At 42.2% G+C, this 23,749-nt stretch overlaps 1 protein-coding gene across 1 annotated transcript in view; it reads right to left on the minus strand.

Annotated features, from left to right (window-relative positions):
* The window catches only part of LOC146788833 (vomeronasal type-2 receptor 26-like), a 136,571-nt gene extending 128,802 nt beyond the window's left edge, over positions 1–7,769 (minus strand). Inside the window, exon 1 of the mRNA XM_085629941.1 lies at positions 7,678–7,769. The gene's annotated coding sequence lies outside the window, so the exon portion shown is untranslated. The remainder of the gene's footprint in view (positions 1–7,677) is intronic.
* Between the last annotated feature and the right edge of the window lie 15,980 nt (positions 7,770–23,749).

Below are 23,749 nucleotides of genomic sequence, written 5' to 3' on the forward strand. Positions count from 1 at the left end.
ACTCCTGATTGAGTTTTATAAGACGTAAGAAGAGATACTGAGGGTGTAATGTCTCTATGTGGTGCAATATATGCAGGCACAAGGGACTATTCCAGATAGCTGGAATACACCTAATATTATGTTTTTTTTTTAAGGATAAACTGGCCAACAACTTAGGCTCTTATAGACCCATTTTGTTGATTAATGCAGACAATAATTGCTTTGCCAGCAATTTAGCCTGTCATCTTGCTCCATTGATTTAAATGCTAGTATCCTCAAAGCAACATTGATTTGTCCCAGGTAGAGATACTATAGAGCATATTAACACAGCAATTAAGGCATTTGATATTGCTTGAAAATGTAATATGAATATGGGTATGATACTACTTGATGCAGAGAAGGCATTCGACCAGGTGGTCTAGGACTGCCTGTAGGTCATGCTATCTGCTTTTGGCGTAGGCGATGAATATGTTAAAATTATCCAGGCACTTTACATGACCCCATATGCCCCAGTAACGTATGCTGGGACTTAACCTGAGCTGGGTGTTCACTGTCGCCCTCCTCTTTGCTCTTTATACTGAACCTTATCTAGAGTCCCTTCTTAGAAACATATATATATCCAGTCATGGGTCTTTGTTGATCGGAAGCTCAAACTCAACACTTATACGGACGATGGGGAAATCTTTTCTTCCAACCCTGCATCAGCCGTTACTCAGATTTTTCATGAATCACGTACTTTTGGGGAGTTGTCTTGCTATAAGTTACATTTAGGTAAAACACAGGTTCTTCTGAATTCTAAGGCTGACTCTCCAATTCAGGGGGTTATCACCTCAGTGGTTTAGACATAAGGTTGTGCTCTGCTTTTTTTTAAATATTTATTGGAAATGGCCCTTTTTGCAGGGTCATCCCTAAACTTTTTGCCTTCCTCCTGTATTTTTTCTGACCTGTTTGTGTTGATTTTATGACTCTCTTTGTAAATATGACATGTGAGTTGGGATATCCATGATTTGCTTATTTGGTTTACCTGTTAGTCCAAGTAATGTGGCCTATGTGTGCCCAGGGCTGGTAAACCAAATGCTGCTGGTGGGCCTGCAGCGCGGGTTTGCGCCACCCACAGAAGCAGCTTGCAAAGTGTATCTCAGACCTGCCACTGCAGTGTCTGTGTGCAGTCTAGAACTGCCATCTTGGCTATGAAGTGCACCCACTTCCAAGCCCCTTAGCCTTCCCTTGGCATCATGTAAGCCACCCCTATGGTAGGGTGCATTGTATGTGTAAGGTAGGACATGCTCTGATGTGTGTAGCATGTCCTGGTAGTGAATTACACCCAATTTCATTTTCCACTACTGGAAGGCTACCTGTTCTCCATAGGCCAGAATGGGCAGTTTGACTATTACACTCTATAGTCCTAACTGACCCCAGGAACATGGTAGAAAAACAAATTTAGTATGCCTGAGCTCAGAATATTAAAATACATCTTTTAGTGAAGGTTATTTTTATATTTTGTGTTTGAAAATACCACTTTTAGAAAGTAGGTATTTTCTTGCCTAAGCCTTCCAGTGTGCTCTGCTGTTATGTGTATTGGCTGTCTGGGTTTGGAGTGACAGGGCTGGGGAATTCCAGGAGACAGGGTGAGGTGTACCAGTAGTGAATGGAGAGATCTGCATCTAGATGGGTGGGAGAAGTTGCGCCTGGGACCTGAATAGGGCTGTGCCTTCCCTCCACAATGCTGGCTCCACCTCCTGTGGTGCGTCTGATGTCTCTGCCCTGCACCCTGAAAGGAAATAAGCAGCCTGGTAAACAAAGTGCTCCAGGACTGAGCAGAACTGGTTCTGGCTGGGTTCAGTGACTTGTGACTCTTTAGAACAAAGACTTTTGGGGTATAAATATCTGTGCTGAAACCCCTACAATTGGTATTGCCCCTGGATTTCAAGATCAACCTCTGTCCGTGGAACTAAAGAAAGCTGCAGGAGAGGACTGTCCTGGTGTTGTGTGCTGTTCCCTGGATTGGCCTGAAGTAGTTTTCATTGGACTGGAAAAAGAAGGGAAAAGGAGCTGTAAGAGAACTTTTTAATCTTGACCCTGCAATCACCCAAGGGCTAGAGAAAGAACTAGCCTCCTGACTGAAGTCTCAGGACCAGTAGACTTCATTTTCGTTGCTAAGGCCTGTTAGCGAGCCGCCGCAACCGAGGAGCGTGAAGAAAATCATCGCTACACCTACAGAGCGTGAAGATAATCATCGCATCGCTGCCGCTGAAGGCTCGCTGGCCTGATCATCGCCCCGCACGTTTGCGGCCAGAAAATCATCGCTACAGCTGCTGAGCGTAAAGAAAATCATCGCATCACTGCCGCTGAGGGCCACTGGCCTGATCATCGCCCCGCACGTTTGCGGCCGGAAAATCATCGCTACAGCTGCTGAGCATAAAGAAAATCATCGCATCACTGCCGCTGAGGGCCGCTGGCCTGATCATCGCCCCACACGTTTGCGGCCAGAATATCATCGCTACAGTTGCTGAGCATAAATAAAATTGTTGCATCGCTGCCGCTGAGGGCCTGCTGGCCTGATCATCGCCCCGCAGGCCTGCGGCGCGAAAATCATCGCTACAGCTGCTGAGCGTCTGGAAAATCATCGCTAACCTCTGTTAGCGAGCTGCCGTGACCAGAGTGTGAGGAAAAACATCGCTAACCCACCGGAGTGACATTTTTTGTGGATTATTTGCCAACATCTCAGAACTGTTAGTAGAGGGGTCGCAGAGACCACTGTCCTGAACTGAACTTTACCCTACCCATTGGAACTATTTCTGCAGCATCCAGAGAGAACTATTTTTGTACAATATTGTGGTTTCCTCGTTACTTGGTCTTGTGATAAGTCTCTATAAATATAACTGTTTTCTTTGATAACTACCTGTGTTGTGTTCCTTTGTAGTGTTCCTCACTGTATTTACTGTGTATGATCATCAACGCTTTACACACTGCCTCTGAGATTAGCCTAACTGCTTGTGCTACGTTACCACAGGGTGGAGCAGGGGTTGTCAAGGGGGTGCAGCCCTTCACTCTGACTTAGAAAGAAGGGTCCCTGCTTGGACAGTGGCCATCCACTGCCAACCAGAGACCCCCATTTCTAACTTTGGTGGTCAGCGGTGGGGAGCTGGACTTTTGTTTGTGACCACATACAGTAATTATAGTGTACACTACTAATGAGTGCAGACCATAACGTGCCACATACGTATTTGAGGATTTGTTTTTTTGGGGGAGTTTATTTTTTGATTAAGAGTGCCAGTTGTTGGTACAATGGCCAAGCCCAGAGTTGTTGACCCAGAAGAGTTCTCCTGGGAAGAGAAGATAGATACCTATACATCCAAGGACCTAAAAAAAATTTTGAGAAATTTACAGTCCCTACCAGAGCTTTCACCAGGAAAGAAGAATTCTGCAAGGCACCGAAGGCCTGGCTAGCAGCCAGGGATGCCCCTAGGAATATGGGAGAGCCTGTGGTGGAGGGAGAGAATGTGGATGAAGTGATTGAGGTAGTAGGTTTGATTGATTGATTGATTGATTGATTGATAGGCTTTATTTCGATACATAAAATATCTTAAAAGCAGTTCAACAGTTAAGAAAAACAACAAATAAAACACATTCCCAGAAGAAAAAGAAGGTAAAAAACAATAACTTAATAAATACAATTAATACAGTTAAAACCAGGATTAAATTGATACAGAAAGCCTTTTTGCACGAATCAACCAGGTCCACTTTAAGAATTTAGACACAGCACAAGCCACCAAAGTGGATGTGTCGGACAATAAAATACGTAGGGCCACAGTGTGATAGCGAGTTCCCAACTGTCTACAAAGTGGTGTGAGCCAGCGCCTCCTTGGAGAGCAATAGTCAGGGCATTCAAAAAGAATATGTGCCACCGTCTCGACCCGCGTGGAACAGAGGGCACCAAAGGGGGAGGACTGGGGGGACAATTTCCACCGGGATATCAGGTCACCAACAGGTAGAATCCCTACTCTAAATTTAAAATATAAAGCCCTATCAAAAGAAATGGAAATCATGTCGAGATAGGGTTCGTAAGCTACCACGTCTTTAATCCTCAAAAAGGCTACAGTTGACTTACATAGGCGTGGATCGACAGTGAGTGTAAACGAAACCCAATCCCAATACAATTTCTTTAAAGTGGCTTTAGGAGGGCCAGATCGAGTAACCCAAGCTTCACCTAAGCCCAGCTCCCCCAAAAGATGTTTAACGTCCCTCAACCATTTAATCCTATGCCAGCCCCCCATTGACATCACCTCGGACAGTCCCTCCGCATAGGAGGCTAATTCGAGCACCCTCCACAAGCGGGCCCACAGGAGCAAGGGAGGAAGTCGAGCTTGGTCCGCAATTGATCTGCAGCCTAGATCCAGCAACACTGGAACTGTGGGTGTGCTCAAAGGGAGAGCCATCAGATCTTTCAAAAAATTGCTCTCCGATTTTGCAAGTAGGTAGTAAAGCGCTTTCCAGCCCAGGCACAAGAGTGTTGGCGATGGGTCTGACCCAGAGGAGATGGAGGACAGGGAAAGAGAGAGACGCCATAATAGGGAGATGGCTAAGATGCAAATAGAAGGTCAGAAGGAGAGAGACCGTGAGATCAGGAAGATAGAGCTTGAAATGATGAAAATGAAGCTTGAGCATGAGAGAGCACTGAGGGAGCTGCAGATTAAGACAAAGAATGGAGAGACCTCCAGTCCCTCTGGTGGCAGCATACCAGTAGTGCAGACAGAGAGCAGAGTATACGTTCCTAAAGAGGTTATTAGGGATTTCCCCAAAAGAGCGCAGATAGCAGTAGAGGAGACGTTAGCTTGGGAGGGTAGATTGTTCCCCGAGCACAGTTTTAATTGTTGGGACTCACCAGTGAGGGTGAGGTCCAGTGTTGGCAGCAAAATTGAGTTATGTAATGACGACAGTGTAGTATGCCCACCCAGAGATGTGGCACCTGACTCGAAGAAGGTGGTTGATCTACACCAGGGGACTCAAGGATATGAGGTAGCTCCATTAGTGTGCAGTGTCCCTGAGGTGGATTGGGGAACTCGCGCAGGGGCCCATAGTCCTAGTGAGGGGAAGGACACCTTACCGACTCTAGATGTGAGGTGCAGGGAGAGGGGTCCCCCCCGTGGTTGAAGTCCTGGTGTATGAGTGTGAGAATCGCCCAGAAGAGTGTGGGTTGAGTGATAGAGACAGTCATTTAATATCTCGCCCATTTCAGGAGAATGGTGTGGGGTACGGATGTGAGGCAGTGGATTGTGAGGTGAAGGTTAGCACCTGCGTGGAACTGTGTAATCCAATTGTGGGAGAGCATATTGTGAGTTCATGTTTTCCAGAACTAAACCAACACCTGTTAGAAGGCGAGTTCCCTGATCCTAGGGAGATGGCACAGGAGGCAGACCTCTGGGTGAGTACCAGAGGCTCTGTAGAGGCATTAGGGAATGACGCTAATAGGAGTGGTTCAGAGGGGTGGGAGAGGTCCGGAGTGATGCAGCTAGGTCCCCTTGTTGTGAGGAGGTTGTAGGGCCTCACATCCTGTCTCGAGGGAGCAGGAGTGAGACTGGGATAGGTCCCGAAGTGCCCCCACCTCAGTCTTCAGTACTGGATGGTTCCATGAGGAAACACCAGGTAGAGAATATAGTCTGCCCGGATGGACCGTCAGTTGTGGGGAGTCTCCCCGTGTTAGGTGAGCTGGGAGTGCCTGTAGTCAGGCCTCCATCAGTTCTTGTGTCTGGCCGTGCCACTCCAGAGATAGTGTTGAGCACAAGGAGGATTACTGCCATTGAAAGGGACCACGCACCCTTCCTGAATAGTGGCTGGCTTGGGATGACGACCAGTTGCTGTGTGGCTCCCTGAAGTGTGCTTTCTAAGGGCTTGTTTGCTTTCCCCCTGTTCTCTTGTGGAGGTGTGTGGGACATCTAAGACGTCCCATGACGGGACCCACACCATCTACTTGTGACACCTGGAGAGAGGTGCCCTCTTAAGTGCCCCCACCGTCAGCTGAATCCCAAGTGATAGCGCAATGTGAATGTGGAACTAAGAATTGTACCTGGAGACCAGATTGCTTGGAGCAGAGTCCCAAAGCAGTGCCCTCATGGAAGGAGTCGGGCCCCTGCATAGTGGGGGCCTCAACAGGTATAAGTGTGTTGTTGGTGGTGAGTAGATTCACCAATTGTAGTATCCAGCGTGGCCCGTTTTGTCGATCGTACTGCATCTCTCACGTGCAAAATGCCAAATGCATGCTTATTGCTTACCATGTCCGATTCATTGGGTGCGACCCTTGGAAGTTAGGGCATACCCGCAGCAGTGTTGCATTCTACTTTGTGTGGCACTACTGAACCTGTGTCTCTGTATGTGACCAAAATTGCCTGGTGCGACCAGAATCAATGTGTGTCAGGCATTTTGCCTCATTTCCAGGTAGGTACGGACTTTGAAACGTCACGTTGTGTGACAGGTATTGTCTAGTGTGGCTCATATCATTGCACCAAAATTTCAAACAAAAACTGTTTGAGCGCAAGGGCCCAATATGGTGCGTAATTTGTGCAATATACATACAAAATTTCAAAAAAAGATAATCTAGAAACAATGATTAGTAATCAATATGTTCTAAAAAGTACACAGTGGATCAATAAATTCAATCAATAAGTTCGCATTTGTTGGTTATCAACAGATTCCTTGAAATAAACCCCAGTAAGTCTTGGGGGCAATGTAGAACAAACGTGGTTAATCAAGACCATAACTCCAAAAGATAGAATAATATCAGTCCAACAACTGCTGTCTTCTTTATTATTTCCTTATTTTCTTATGTAACTTTCCAAAGAAAAATTGGCATCTCTGTTTCCCAATGCATTTCGGTATAAAAACCTTCGTCAGGGGAACACTGCAAAAACATATATAACATGTGTAACATATCTGACAATCTATGTGTTACTAAATGAGCACACATTTACAGGTTTATTATGAAAACTGATTAGTAAAAAAATGATTGATAAAAAAATTATAATGGTGTCAGGCCCAAACACCAGATTTCTTCATCAAGAAATGTGTGTAAATACATTTTTCAATCCATAAATTCCAAGGTGATAGCATAAATCTTTAAAAACCATGCAGAGTGAGTTAATGTCGCAAAATCCAAGCAATGGGAGTACCCCGTGTACAAAACGTGTAAAGATGTGCAAGCAACATTGCAAAAAAATCGTGAAACAACACTCTGTGCGCAACGCAAGCGTCCTAACAAGGTGAATAGCAGATTGTAGTGTTTCCAAGAGATTTCATGTGTCAAGAAAGCAACACATGCTAACTTGTCTCCCTTGTGTAACGCAGGAGGACTCATCTCCAAAAATGCCAGAAATACAACTGTGAAGCTGCTACATATGTGTGTCAAAGATATGAACTCTGCAAATGATGAGAAAACAAAACAAACAAGGTGAATGAGTATAACTAATATTGTTCTAAAGTTAAAAAAGTGTCCGGCATCGCCCAACAAACAACCATGGTATTTCACCTACTCACGGCGAAAACAACTGCACGTAGACCACTAATTTCCCGTTAGAATGTGAGTTCCTCGATGTCAAAAGTATCCCCGTGGAAAATAATTACGATTAATAATATCACCAGAGTTGCGGGTAGCGTTTAGCTCAAGAGACTGATTACAAATGCACCCAACTATTATTAGTTTACCTTCGGTGTCGATAAGCATGTGCAAGAAGTCTACTCCATAGCCGTCAGCGTCAAACCGCTCCGGTTTCTTCAAGTGAGCGTCTACGTATGCATCAAGACGAATGTGCACTAAATATAGAGAACGGACTTCCATAGCCGAGTGAAAAGTGGAAACAAACTAAAGGACTGGTAGGTCTCAACAGCTAGTGTGCGTCGAGTCGAAAAATAAATAATGAAGAAAAGAGTGTTCATATTTAAAGAAACCCGGTGAAAATACCAAACATACAGGATATGGTGTGAAAGTGTGCGCAACGATAAAAAATGACAAAAAAGTAACTAACCATAATGAGAGAAACAGGAACCCTCTTGCATAAAAAAACTAACGCATGCCCCCCTATTAAAGAATGCAACCATGTGTATATAGCCCAAGATTGATATTGAACATTCTGCATGTTTTTTAAGAGTTACTGCCCCCTTTGTCAAAAAATCAGCAGAAGATTGTAGATGAAAACTAACAAACAATTGTAAATTGGTAATCCCAATAAATGAGAAGAAAAGCTGTATTCACAAAAAGTAGATAACTTCTATCTTATCATTCAACCCACAAGGACTCAAGGTTTTAAGGAACCGTATCCAAAAGGTTTCTCTTTGTGCCAGATACCTGGCGGGGTCAACATGTGGCAGTACCGACACATATATAGTGAAGCGTAATTGTGGTATGGTGTGGTTTTTTTCACTCCAATGTACTGCTAAGCAAGATTTCATATTGGCAGTGCGAAGTAAGCTTTTATGCTCAGTCAATCTTATTTTAATTTTCCTAGTGGTTCTTCCCACATAAACTAGTCCACAGGGACATTTAATGGCGTAAATGACCATACTGGTATTACAGTCCGATGTGTGTTTAAGCTGAATTAATTTCCCTGTGTGTGGGTGCCTGAATTTATCACCAACAATCACATTGCTACAGTGACCACAGTTGTGGCATTTCCGCATACCAAGTTTAACGATTTCGGAGCTCGGTAGAACTTTTTTGCCTAGGATTTCTTTAATGTTGTTTGATCTGGAAAATGCAAAGATAGGTGTGCCATGAAAAACTTCCTTAAAATCATATTCTTGCTCTATAATTTCCCAACGCTTTAGGATACACCGTTTAATCGCGGTGGCAGCTGTGGAATATTTCAAAACGCAAACCTCTCTTTTTGATGCGGGTTTCATGGATTTTTTTAAAAGCTGTGATCTATCAATGCTACAAGCTTTTTGTTTTGCCGATTCTAGAACTTCAATTGGATAGCCTCTGTCTAAGTATTGTTTTGACAATGCCTCAATGTCTAATTTACCCTGGATGTCATCTGAACTGATTCTACGGACCCTAATAAATTGTGATAATGGTAAATGATTTTTAAGAGCCAATAAGTGAGAACTATTGTAGTGTAGAGCATTATTCCTGTCTCCGGATTTTTTGAATACTCGTGTGGTTAAACTATTACCTTTTTTTTCAATAATAATATCTAGATAGTTGATGACTGTGGGTCTACTGAAGCTGTAGGAAGTATTGCTTCCACCAGTGGAACATCTAAGCATTCTTTTTTTAGAAACAGGACGCACTACCAACCATCCACCAGAAGAACAATCGGTCAGAAAATCCAACGAATCAGAAGAGGACAAGGGTCCAAAAAAAACAAACAGAGCACGTCGGAATCCAAAGAGGAACTAGTGATGAATATTTCCAGTGTTGAGTTGACACCTAATGAGCAAGCGGTTTTAAATAAAGGAATGTCCTTCGTTCCAACATACAATACCAATGAATTGGAAACAGAAGTAGCACTTTTTAAGTTTATGCGAAAATCGAGATTACGTTGGTTCTTCCATCACGTAATTCAAGATTCTTCAACTGACCAAGTTCAAGACATTCCTAAAAAGGTTTTTAAACCTAAAAGCACGTTTATACCCCCCAACTCACACAAGGCGCTTGACCTGTTTGAACAATTGGTCAAAAAACATTTGACATCTATTCATCAAAGAGAGTTTTCAAGTAGCAACCTGTCCAAGAAGGAACAGGCTACGTTATGGAATCTGGCTAAGAATAAGAACCTGACGTTCCAACCTGCAGACAAGGGCGGAGCGTTAGTAGTAATGAATACCACATATTACGAATCCAAAGTTGATCAGCATGTACAAGACACTGACACCTATATTGTTCTGGATTCAGACCCCACACACACGTTTCAGACCATCTTACTTAAAATTCTGTCCAAAGCCAAAGATCTCAGGTGGATTGATGATAACACCTATAAATTTTTAATATCAGATTACCCCAAAAGACCACACATATACATGCTTCCCAAAATGCATAAAGATCCATTGAATCCTCCATTCCGCCCCATAGTGGCCAGATGCGGCTCTTAGCATGAACCAGTGGGGAGATTTTTAGATCATTATTTACAACCACTGGTCCAGAAATGGAAGACATACGTGCAAGATACAACGGACTGTCTTAACAAACTACAGAATGTCACAATACCATTTGACGGTGAGGTATGGCTGGGTACTTATGATGTATCAGTGTTATACACATCGATTCCACATGGTGAAGGTATTGAAGCGGTAGAATGGATGCTGTTAAAACATGACTATGAAGAATCACTCAATATCTTTCTTCTTGAATTATTGCAATTTAGCCTCTACCATAGCTATTTTACATGCAAACAGCAATTGTACTTGCAAAAAACAGGTACCTCTATGGGTTTTACTGGAGCGCCAACGTATGTGAATATTTCTATGGCCAAATTTGAGGACAAATACATCATGAACAATAGTTTATGGACAGACCATTTGCTACTGTACCTTCGGTACATAGATGACATCCTGATACTATGGAAAGGAACACAGCAGGCATTAGAAAGTGTCCTCACCACATTGACAACTGTCATCCGCAAATCAAATTCACTCACTCCATCAACCCCACAGTCATCAACTATCTAGATATTCTTATTGAAAAAAAAGGTAATAGTTTAACCACACGAGTATTCAAAAAAACCACAGACAGGAATAATGCTCTACACTACAATAGTTTTCACTCATTGGCTCTTAAAAATCATTTACCGTTATCACAATTTATTAGGGTCCGTAGAATCAGTTCAGATGACATCCAGAGTAAATTAGACATTGAGGCATTGTCAAAACAATACTTAGACAGAGGCTATCCAATTGAACTTCTAGAATCGGCAAAACAAAAAGCTTGTAGCATTGATAGATCACAGCTTTTAAAAAAATCCATGAAACCCGCATCAAAAAGAGAGGTTTGCGTTTTGAAATATTCCACAGCTGCCACCGCGATTAAACGGTGTATCCCAAAGCGTTGGGAAATTATAGAGCAACAATATGATTTTAAGGAAGTTTTTCATGGCACACCTATCTTTGCATTTTCCAGATCAAAGAACATTAAAGAAATTCTAGGCAAGAAAGTTCTACTGAGCTCCGAATTCGTTAAACTAGGTATGTGGAAATGCCACAACTGTGGTCACTGTAGCAATGTGATTGTTGGTGATAAATTCAGGCACCCACACACAGGGAAATTAATTCAGCTTAAACACACATCGGACTGTAATACCAGTATGGTCATTTACGCCATTAAATGTCCCTGTGGACTAGTTTATGTGGGAAGAACCACTAGGAAAATTAAAATAAGATTAACTGAGCATAATAGCTTAATTCGCACTGCCAATATGAAATCTTGCTTAGCAGTACATTGGAGTGAAAAAAAACACACCATACCACAATTACGCTTCACTATATTAGAGCATGTGTCGGTACTGCCACATGTTGATCCCGCCAGGTATCTGGCACAAAGAGAAACATTTTGGATACGGTTCCTTAAAACCTTGAGTCCTTGTGGGTTGAATGATAAGATGGAACTTATCTACTTTTTGTGAATACAGCTTTTCTTCTCATTTATTGGGATTACCAATTTACAATTGTTTGTTTGTTTTCATCTACAATCTTCTGCTGATTTTTTGACAAAGGGGGCAGTAACTCTTAAAAAACATGCAGAATGTTCAATATCACTCTTGGGCTATATACACATGGTTGCATTCCATAATAGGGGGGCACGCGTTAGTTTTTTTATGCAAGAGGGTTCCAGTTTCTATCATTATGGTTAGTTACTTTTTTGTCATTTTTTATCGTTGCGCACACTTTCACACCATATCCTGTATGTTTGGTATTTTCACCGGGTTTCTTTAAATATGAACACTCTTTTCTTCATTATTTATTTTTCGACTCGACGCACACTAGCTGTTGAGACCTACCAGTCCTTTAGTTTGTTTCCACTTTTCACTCGGCTATGGAAGTCCATTCTCTATATTTAGTGCACATTCGTCTTGATGCATACGTAGACGCTCACTTGAAGAAACCGGAGCGGTTTGACGCTGACGGCTATGGAGTAGACTTCTTGCACATGCTTATCGACACCGAAGGTAAACTAATAATAGTTGGGTGCATTTGTAATCAGTCTCTTGAGCTAAACGCTACCCGCAACTCTGGTGATATTATTAATCGTAATTATTTTCCACGGGGATACTTTTGACATCGAGGAACTCACATTATAACGGGAAATTAGTGGTCTACGTGCAGTTGTTTTCGCCGTGAGTAGGTGAAATACCATGGTTGTTTGCTGGGTGATGCCGGACACTTTTTTAACTTTAGAACAATATTAGTTATACTCATTCACCTTGTTTGTTTTGTTGTCTCGTCATTTGCAGAGTTCATGTCTTTGACACACATATGTAGCAGCTTCACAGTTGTATTTCTGGCATTTTTGGAGGTGAGTCCTCCTGCATTACACAAGGAAGACAAGTTAGCATGTGTTGCTTTCTTGACACTTGAAATCTCTTGGAAACACTACAATCTGCTTTTCACCTTGTTAGGACGCTTGCGTTCTGCACAGTGTGTTGTTTCATGATTTTTTTGCGATGTTGGTTTCATATCTTTACACGTTTTGTACACGGGGTACTCCCATTGCTTTGATTTTGCAACATTAACTCACTCTGCATAGTTTTTAAAGATTTATGCTATCACCTTGGAATTTATGGATTGAAAAATTTATTTACACACATTTCTTGATGAAGAAATCTGGTGTTTGGGCCTGACACCATTATCATTGTTTTACCAATAATTTTTTTACTAATCAGTTTTCAGAATAAACCTGTAAATGTGTGCTCATTTAGTAACACATAGATTGTCAGATATGTTACACATGTTATTTATGTTTTAGCAGTGTTCCCCTGACGAAGGTTTTTATACCGAAATGCATTGGGAAACCGAGATGCCGATTTTTCTTTGAAAAGTTACATAAGGAAATAATAAAGAAGACAGCAGTTGTTGGACTGACATTATTCCATCTTTTGGAGTTATGCTCTTGATTAACCACGTTTGTTCTCCATTGCCCCCAAGACTTACTGGGGTTTATTTCAAGGAATCTGTTGATTACCAACAAAGGCGAACTTATTGATTCAATTTATTGGTCCGCTGTGTACTTTTTAGAACATATTGATTACTAATCATTGTTTCTAGATTATCTTTTTTTGAAATTTAGTATGTATATTGCATAAATTACGCACCATATTGGGCTTGTGAATAGTGCGCCCTTGCGCTCAAACACTTTTTGTTTGAAAATTTGTTGTATTGTTTAAGCCTGATGGGGGTTAATCAGGAAACACAGGGGCAGCACCATTTTTAAGAAATCTTGTTTCTTAATTAAAACTCATTAAACACATTTATAAAGTTAGTTTAAACTGTGAGGAGTGCAGGTTATCGCATCTAATTTTTTAATTTTTTCATATCATTGCACACCAGATGGTGTGCCTGGATAGCCTCCAAGGGCTTGTTGGCTTGCTCCCTGTTCTTTGTAGAGGTGTCAGAGATATCAAAGACCTCCGCTGAAGGTTCCATACCATCTGCTTTGACACCTGCAGAGCAGTGTCCTGTTATGTGCCCACATCAGCTGCTGAGTTTCAACAAGTAGCGTGGTGGGAGCATCAGACTAAACATTGTGCCTGGAGACCTGATTGCCTGGTGCGGAGCCCCAATAGTATTATCTGCATCTCAAGAGTAGGGCCCACCTATCATGGGGACCTCAATGCACATAAGTGTCTTGTTGGAGGTGAGCAGATTCACTGGTTGTGGGATTTCACATGACCCACTTCATTGATCAAGCCGCATCTCTCTTGTTTGACACACCAACTGCATTGTCTTTGCATGTGGTGTCAGATTCCCAAGGTGTGACCCTCGCAAGTAAGCACAACCCTGTAGTGGTCCTGCATTCTACGCAGAACTTGCATGTGTGTGTGAGACCAAAACTGCCTGATGATCTGCATCCTGTGGGTAAACTTGAGATGTGGCCAACTGCCCATTTGATAACTGCCTCCTAATTTGTTCTACTACCTACCCCAAGCTTATTCCCTTGAACTGTTACTAAGGTGCCGATTCCGATCCGGGTAAAAGATTTTGCGTACGACTCGTATCCGTATATTTTCACGTACGAATCGTACAAGTACCGTACAAACTGCGAAGTACGATTCGTACGTGAAAAATACATACGAATTGAGTCGGGAAAATGGTCCGAGAGGGAGCCGTAAGTTTTTACGTCCGAATAGCGTCGGGAAAAGTGTCCGATAGGGGCCGGACATTTTTACGTGCAAATCGTAAAACAGAAGTCCGAGCGCGCAAGTACGATCCGTACCGCCCATCCGAATACAGAACCGCATGTAAAAGGCCCTGTACGGAGCGAACGCTGTAGCACACATGTACACGGGTAAACTTGTGCCCGGATACGAGTCGAACAGCCCCCCCTCACTCCGCACATGTCAGCACCGTACCCCCGTATGTCATTGATGAAGCAGGTAAAATATTTTCTTTTTATATACCCAATCCATTTATATATGTTTATATTAAAAGGATTAATGATTAATTATAATAATTAATAGTTTGATGTGAACGAACTAAACCAACCTTATTAACAGAAAGAATACACGTGGGAACGCATTTGCATGGCTAAAATATTAGGTGAACTAAGTTTGTATGCATATTAAAATGATAAACGATGATTGAGTAATGTTATTGTGATTTGCGCTTTAATAAACCAGCATTAACGGCTTTGGATGTTGCATATGGCTAGATAAATGCACACACATAAGGGTATTAGCAAGGGAATAACACTGTTTTAATCATTTCCATGTATTAATTACGATTTGGTGTTTCTTTGCTTAAATTGACTATTCTGGCCTACCAAAAGATGGCCGCCGACAGAAGCCTAACTAATGTACATTACTTCACCATTTGAACAATGGAGAAAGGTGCCTGCACTGATTTCGACCGTGTCCCCTGTGTGACCTGTCAGACCATGCCCATGAAGACTACCCTGGGCGAGGTGCCAATGCCCCTGAACGTGAAGAAAATGTTGCAATTGAGATTATGAACTTTTGAACCCGACCTGTTCTCAACAAACTGATACATTTAGGACCACGGATTATTCTTTCCCATACATTTGCTTTGAGACTTTTCCCGCTTGGGAGAATCAACAAATGTTTCCTGATGTGCCGAGATGTAATTTGAATTCAGCCAATCACATTCTTGTGAAATGAAAAATGTAACATTTGATATGTAAATTTTAGTATAAATATTGGTAGACTAGAGAGGAGTTTAGAATGAAGCTACTGACGGAGAACCGATGATCAGAGATCCTTATGCTGACGGAGAGGACGGTGACTCTACATGATAGAACAGAACTCTGACGAATTTACTGACGACCAGTTCTGACTTAGAAAACGACAATTAGCCAGAATAGGTAAATATGACAAAAGATGATATTGCATTATTAAGATTTAACCTGCATTTAAATTAGATTAAAAAAATCATTATTTGAATTAATGTGTCGGGTGATTATTTCATTGAAATGTTTATTGATTAATTTAGAGTGTTAAGGTATCATTGAACTAAATAACAACTAAATGATTTGATCGACCTATTGATGGAGGAATCGTTAGGGTGATTCAGGGAAAGTGGTTCTTCCATCAAGGAAAGCAGTTTGGTTCGGAACTGATTGTCCCTTTGTAGGCACGGATAGTTTGATAGAATGAATGTTGGTGTTATGGGCCCCACCAGCGTGTGATGTGTCTGTGTGTGTGACTGAGAAATCATCCTGTCCGTGGAAGTAAGGGGAAATTGAGGAACCCGAATTGCACCAGTATTTCTGGTAGCAAGATGATGGTTTTTATTGTTTTGCTTTGATGATTTTTGCCTGTATATAGCTTATTGATTATTGATTGGTATCGATATGTGTACTAACACTATATGTTGAAGTCGTATTGAGTTTTATGTAGTCTGTACGGCTTCTGGGATGTAAGAAGTCGGTGACTGTTCCGTAGTAGGGCAGAGGAAAGCGCTGCTCTCGGGAAAGGCGGGATTGTTGGCCCTGTAGGTACACAGGGAGAAACGTGTAACAATTGAAGTTGCGCATCGCATTGTCTGGGTTCGATTTGGTGATATCGCCGTGTGTTGCCATTAGAGCCATTTTTCTGTGTGAAAGAAGTGCGTATGATAGCGAAGGGTACCTGTGAAATTTTGGTCTTTAAGTACCAGGAAACCAATTGGCATACCGATAACGCTTATCACTGAAAAGGTAGCAGGTGTTCTCTGAGCTTGAGTGAAGGACAAAGCAGAGGTAAGCGCTGCTTTGCTAACGTATGTCATAATTCTGTAGTAGGACGGACTGTTTGCTGTTCTCGGAAAAGACAGGATTCTGTGTGAATGTACTACATTTGTCATGTGTGAAATTGCGTGAATGAAATAGCATTCGGGTTAATTGTGAAACTCTGGTCTTATTTCTTAGGAGCATTGCGTTTCCAATGTGGGGGCATATCAACAAGGGCTTTATCTCTGCTTTTTTGGCTTTAAAAGCCAAAAAAGCAGAGATAAAACTAGCACCCTATCAACAACAGGGTGCTAACATGCAAATTTGCATGTTAGCACCCTTTTACTCAACGCTTCCCCTTGCATCTCTAATGATATGCAAAGGGGGCGTTCCAGAGTAAAATAATAGGAGAAATGTCGCTAAGTGACATTTCTCCTATTATCAAGAATATCGCTAACCCTGTTAGAGACAAAAAAAGCAGCGCTAACCGCGGTTAACGCTGCTTTTTTACATCTGGTATTTTTCTGACTTAGCCATGATATCCTATGGAAGGAGGATATCATGGCTAAGTTTGTCTGTCCCTATCAACAAGCTAACGTGAGATTATCGCTGGGTTTCCAGCGATAATCTCACGTTAGCCACTTAGTGTGAGGATTTTTATCGCTATTGAGTTAAGCGTTGCTAATAGCACGCTATCTCAGCGATAAAAATCAACGCTAGCCAGCTATAATTATCCTAGCGCTAAGTGCACTTAGCGATAATTATCGCCGGTTGTTGTTGATATGCCCCTATGTGTTTTAATTCTGGAGAAACAGTTAATTGATGCTTGATAGAAGGGTGAAGTAGAGAGATGTGCTACTTTATCAACGGAAGTAATGATTCTGTAGCAGGGCAGAGGTAAGCCCTGCTCTCGGGAAAGGCAGGATTCTCGTGAGAAAGGTCTATTACTATTCTGTGGTTAGCGAAGCAGACAATGGAGATGTTTATATGTTGTGACTAACAGTATCGTAAAATCGAAACAAAGTCTACCGAATAGTCTTGTAAAGGAGGGGTAGACTGGAGACAGGAAACAGGAGCAGGAGCTGATGCAGCGACTGCTGACGTCAGAAAGACCGCGCTGAGATTGGACAGTGGGTCAGAACAGCAGAAAAGCCCTGATTGGTGCGTTAGTGTGTGCCGCGAGAGGATTGGAAGAAGTACAGGGTGACGTAGACGCTCCAGGATTGGTGTGTTGGTGTGAGTCGCGCTGGGATTTGTGGATTGTAACAGTGACGTAGACGCTCCAGGATTGGTGCTTAAGTGAGAGTCGCGCTGCTATTGGACTAAAGATCGTACAGTTGAAGAAAAGACTAGGGTTTCACCGAAGAAAGGAAGATGTATTACCATTCAGCCGAGAAGAAGAAAAAATCCTTGTTTAGTAAAATAAAAGGGTGGTTTGTGAAAGACAAAGAGATTGTGACAAGGGAAGGACAGTTACTTCCTCCGACGAAGACACCCGCTTCCTTCATTGGTTGCGAAATATGGTTACCATACTTGTATTTGGTTAGACAATTGGGCGAAGTATACAAGGGAAGACGGAGTTTTAGCATTTCCGGAACATGGTTCATTTAATTTGGTGATTTTAAGGAACCTACGTGAGAGGATAATGAGATTAGATCCCCGACCAAGACCTACACAATTTGAGGCATTGACTGAGTGGGAAGATGAGATGCATGAGCGAGAAAAACAGAGAAATGGCAGTAGGTATAGATATATGTTTGGACGGCCAAATGATCGAGAAACTCATTGTGATCGAATGAGAAGGTGGAGAGACGCAAGTATGACTGAAGGATTGTTTCCCGTAAGAGCTGCAGGAGAAAATGAAGGAAGGAAATGTGTAGAGAAAAGACATAACGTAGAACCTAGAAGGTATGGAGCAAATGACTCAGAGGACGATGTCCTAGACGATATGTTTTACAAAAACCCACCTCCGTACAGACAGGAATCAGAGATATTAACCTCAGATACTCCAGTGAAGGAAACCTTACGAATCATTAAGACAGAGGTTGTGACTCCAGAGCTGAAGAGAAGAAATTCCCTTAGGGAAAGAGAGATGGAAAATAAAGCTGAAAGTGAAAATTTAATAGAATTAGCAAAAACTACGTTAGAATTAACAGAGAAAATAAGAGAATTGACCAAGAATCTAGAAGCAGTTACAGTTCCTGTAACCATAGGTCCAGTTATGCCCATTTTTGAGAAGCAGAAAGAAAGTGAGCATGGTCTAACAGTTCCGTATGTAAGCAATAGACAAGCGGAACAACCCCCCCTGAGAGCAAGGGGAATCCTTGGAGACATACAATGAGTGAAGGTGGACTAAATGTGTCAAATAACCCATTTTATAGTCCTGATTCTATAGAAAGAGACAGAATAGTAGGAGGACAAATATTAGAACCACAAAGAATGACAGAACCAGGCAATGTGGAAAAATCAGTAGGTATAACTACAGATGAATTGAGCGAATGGTTGAAGAGTTTGCAGGGAAAAGAGAAAGAACCTCAAACTATTGATGTGGCAAAATTACGCATGGTGTTAGAAGAATTAATAGTAGGGACAATCCCCAGGGAAAAGCTGAAAAATTACCAGGATGAGGAGCTGTTGTTCTTATGTAATAGTGTCACTTGGAGAGCAAAGAATTTACATGACAGGCTAGAAGAATTAGCAAGTGAAATGGGAATTGACATGGATAAGGTAAAAGCTTTACAGAAGCCTTACCGAGTGAATTTCACGGAAAAGGATATTGACAATCTGAACACTGCAGGACGAATAGGACAGATTAAGGATATAATCACAGTGTTAAGGAAATGGGGAGATGTGGACAAATGGTAAAGCAGGTGGTATAGAAAGCAGGATGATACCTCAGACAGAACTTTCCCAGCATTTCCTGTGAGAGAAAAGGAAAAGGTAGTGACAGAGTTTCCCATGAGAGAGATTCCGGGAGGGGGATATGTGCATGTCCCGTGGACAAGACAGGACATTTTGTCATTTACGAATGACTTCCCTCGATTGCGGGAAAAGCCCGTCGAGTGGTACAGACAGGTGGACAGATTTGTTAAGCTGTCAAAAGTACTGTGGATTGATTTAAATAGCCTATTTGATATAATAGTGCCAGCAGACTTATGGGCAGAATGCAAAATAGTCATTGATTGGCCAGCTAAAGAATACCCGAGAGATCCCAAAACAGGAGTACCAGACCCCGAGGTAATGAAGAAATACAAACAGGTTATGGTATTTTTGAAAAACAAAGTGCCTCCCAAAGAAACAGATTGGTTTAAAATAGATCGAACGCATCAGGAAGTTAAAGAATCAGTTCATGTTTACTATGAAAGGCTAATACTAGCTTTCAAACAGTTTAGTGGAGATGAAAATCTGGGAGAAAAGGATCTAAGTCATTTTGTGTACAGATTTGTGTATGGTTTACGTCCCGAAATTAGTGAAATGATCAAGCAGCACACTGTAGACTGGCAAAGCAAGAAAATAGATGAGATCTTGAGACATGCCAAATACTTTAGTGATGAGATTGAGGCAAAGCAGCGAAAACTGAAGGAAAAGGCAAAGTGGGCACAAGTGAAAGTCGCAGAAAGACAGGAAGCTCAGCTGGTCGAACAAGCCAATAACCCAGGAATCAAACTGAGATTTGGCCCAGGCAAGGGGAAGGGTAATATAGAAGAAGCCAAAAAGAAGTTTCCATGCCACAATTGCGGAAGGTTAGGGCATTGGAAATCCGAGTGTAAATATCCACGAAGTACTAATAATGAAAATCCATCATTGAATCCACAGGTGCAGTGTGAGGTGGGTGGCCAGTCGCAGCAACAGCAGAAGGCTGTTAATCCACAGAATCAGGTGCCAAAACCGCCACTACCGCAAAGCAGAAATACCCAGAAATACAATAAAGAAGTGGGATTCTACAATGAAGAACAGGTAAACAAGCCGCAACGCGCAAGCGCTGTTTCACAATATTGGCTGCGAAATGAAGAGAGTGATTCGGAAGAGAATTATTGACGGTGCCGAAGGGAGGAAGAAGAGTGCGTGCTTGGCGCAACTCTAGAAATAGATCAGACAGGACCATTTGTGGATGGGAAAGTTAAAGATGAAAACATTACTTTTCTAGTAGACACTGGAGCTACACGATCAACTGTCAGGTCAGCAGATGTAAAGAATCTTCCTCTTTCGGATGAAACAATCCAAGTAGTTGGTGTATCAAACACCCAGATTAGGACATACCTTACGGAACCTGTAAAGGTTAAAATAGGGAAATTCACAGACATGCATCGTTTTGTAGTGTGCGATACCAGTCCTGTGAATTTGTTAGGAAGGGATTTGTGTGCAAGATGAATTGCACTATATTCTGTACCCCAGATGGAATAGCATTTGAGACACCAGATGAGGATGTACTGTATAAAATGACAATGGCTAATCAAGAGCATGAAGTGACAGGAACTTATGCAGTATTCGACCCTGATGAGTTACCCAAAGAATTGAAGCAGTCTGTGAAAGCAGGTGTCTGGGATTTTACTGGAGAAGATGTAGGCCTCATGAGAAATATAGATCCAGTAAAAATTACATTAAAAGAAGGAGTAGTTTATCCAAACATTCCACAATACAGACTAACACCTGAAATAATTGAAGGAGTGACACCTTTAATTGAGAAAATGATTCAACAAGGAGTGTTGAGGGAAATCATGAGCAGTCCATGTAACTCACCTATAATGGGACTGAAGAAGCCTAATGGAAAGTTCAGAATAGTGCAGGATTTGAGAAAAATTAACAAAATTGTTGTGTCATGCTGTCCCATTGTGCCAAATCCATCAGTGATTTTGTACCAGATTCCCCATGATGCAGAATGGTACACAGTAATTGATTTGTGTCATGCTTTCTTTTCCATTCCGTTGCATCACGACAGCCAGCCGATATTTGCATTTCGGTTTGGAGAGCGTTATTTTGGCATGGTGCCGAATCCCACAGGGGTACACAGAGAGCCCCTCAATATTTAATCAGTTGCTGAAGAAATCTCTGGAAAGCTTAACTATGCCTGAAAATTCAGTTTTAGTTCAGTACAACGATGACCTACTGGTGGCATCGAAAACGCGTGAAGCTTGTGAAACAGATACCATAGCTTTACTGAATCATTTGGCAGATGGAGGACTAAAAGTTTCTCCGACAAAATTGCAATTCTGCAAAAAGGAGGTACAATACCTAGGACATAACATTGAAAAAGGGCTGAGAAAAGTGACAACAGACAGAATTAAAATTATCAGAGGGATGAGAGCCCCAATGACCCAGAGAGAAGTGAGAATGTTCCTAGGGATGGTTGGCTACTGTCGTCAGTGGATAAGTAACTTCTCCCTGATTGCCAAGCCATTAGTAAAATTGACAAAAAGTGAGGTTAAAGATCCCCTTGAATTGAACAATGAAGAATTGGCAGCATTCAGACAATTGAAGGACAAACTTTGTGAAGCCCCAGCTCTGGGTATGCCAGACTATGAGAAAGAGTTTGAATTGTACTGCAGTGAGAGAAACGGATGTGCACTCTCAGTGTTAATACAGAAACATGGAAGATTACGGAGACCAGTTGCATATTTCTCATCAATGCTAGATCCAGTAGCGGTGGGTCTGCCAGGATGTCTGAAAGCAGTAGCTGCAACATGTCGAAGTCTAGAACAAAGTGAGGGAATTGTGATGGGATATCCAGTAAGAGTGTTTGTACCTCATGCTGTGGCAATCCTTTTAACAAGGAGCCGAACACAGTTCATGTCACATAGTCGGCTGACTAAGTATGAGAAAGTCATTCTAGGTGCAACTAATGTGAGTCTGGAGAGATGTGTGAATGTGAATCCAGCTACACTATTATCAGATGCAGAGAGAGTGGAGGTAAGAGATGATGTTGATCATGATTGTTTGGATGTGCTTGATTTCTGTACAAAACCCAGACCAGACATAAAAGACTTACCATTGCCAGAAAGGGATTATGTGATGTTTGTGGATGGATCTTGTTTGAGAACGGATGAAGGATTGTTAGTGCAGCATATGCAATATGCACAGTTGCAGCAGTCGTGGAAGCATCACACTTGAAAGGAGTTAAATCCGCTCAAGTAGCAGAATTAGTGGCACTGACAAAAGCATGCAAAATCTGGAAGAATGTGAGAGTGACTGTGATAACTGACAGCCAGTATGGCTTTGGAGTTGTCCATGACTTTGGCCATCTTTGGCTACAGAGAGGTTTCCTGACCTCAAGTGGAACTCCTATAAAGAATGCAGAAGTGGTTGGAAAATTGCTGGAAGCAATACAATTGCTCAAAGAACTGGCTGTTGTAAAATGTGCTGCTCATAGTCAAGGTAGTGATTACATCGCTACTGGGAACCGATATGCTAATGACATGGCTCAGTACTGTGCCCGAAACCAGTATTCAATCAATAGGGCAAAGGAAAAGGAAATGTTTTCTTGCTCCTTAATGTTCACTAATGTTGTGGGAACATGGGAAGATGTGAGGCAGTTGCAGGATGAAGCAGGGGATGAAGAAATGAAACAATGGGTAAAAGCAGATTGTGCCCCAAGGGAGAAAGACCATGTGTGGGTCTATCGGGATGGAAGACCAGTAATGCCTGATAGCATGATGTCAACCATGGCACGGATGTATCATGGCCAAGGGCACCTAGGGAGGGATGCCATGATAAGGGCCTTTAAGCAGACCTGGTACAATGCAAAATTCAGGTTGATAGCAGAGAGTCTCTGTCAAAGATGCCTGATATGTCAGCAGTACAATCCTGGAAGGAAAACAGTGGTGAGCCTAGGCACAATAGGCCGAGAGGGAGGACCTTTCACCAGAATGCAAATAGATTTCATTGAAATGCCCCCTTATAACAAGTTGAGGTATGTTCTAGTGGTAGTTTGTCTGTTGTCCAGGTGGGTGGAGGCATACCCAACAAGAAAAAATGATGGAATCACAGTGGCCAAGCTACTGCTAAGGGAATTCATCCCGATATTCGGGTTCCCAGTGTCCAGTGAATCAGACAGAGGAGGACACTTTTACAATGAGATCATGGGTTTGATTTGTGAAGCATTGGGTGCACAGCAAAAACGACATTGTGCATATCGACCAGAGGCTTCTGGCGTGGTTGAGCAAATGAATGGTACGATCAAAAACAGAATAGGGAAAATGTGTTTAGCCACAGGAATGAAATGGCCTGATGTCTTGCCTCTAGTCTTGATTACAATCAGGTCTACTCCAGACAGAACTACAGGTTTGAGTCCCCACAAAATTATCATGGGACGAGCCATGAGACACGTGTTTGTTCCAGTCAACAAATTGATGTCAATAACTGATGACATGATTTTGGATTACTGTAAAGGCCTGGCTGACGCAGTCC

This window comes from Triturus cristatus, chromosome 10 (assembly GCF_964204655.1).
Source record: "Triturus cristatus chromosome 10, aTriCri1.1, whole genome shotgun sequence".
Classification (NCBI taxonomy): Eukaryota; Metazoa; Chordata; class Amphibia; order Caudata; family Salamandridae; genus Triturus; species Triturus cristatus.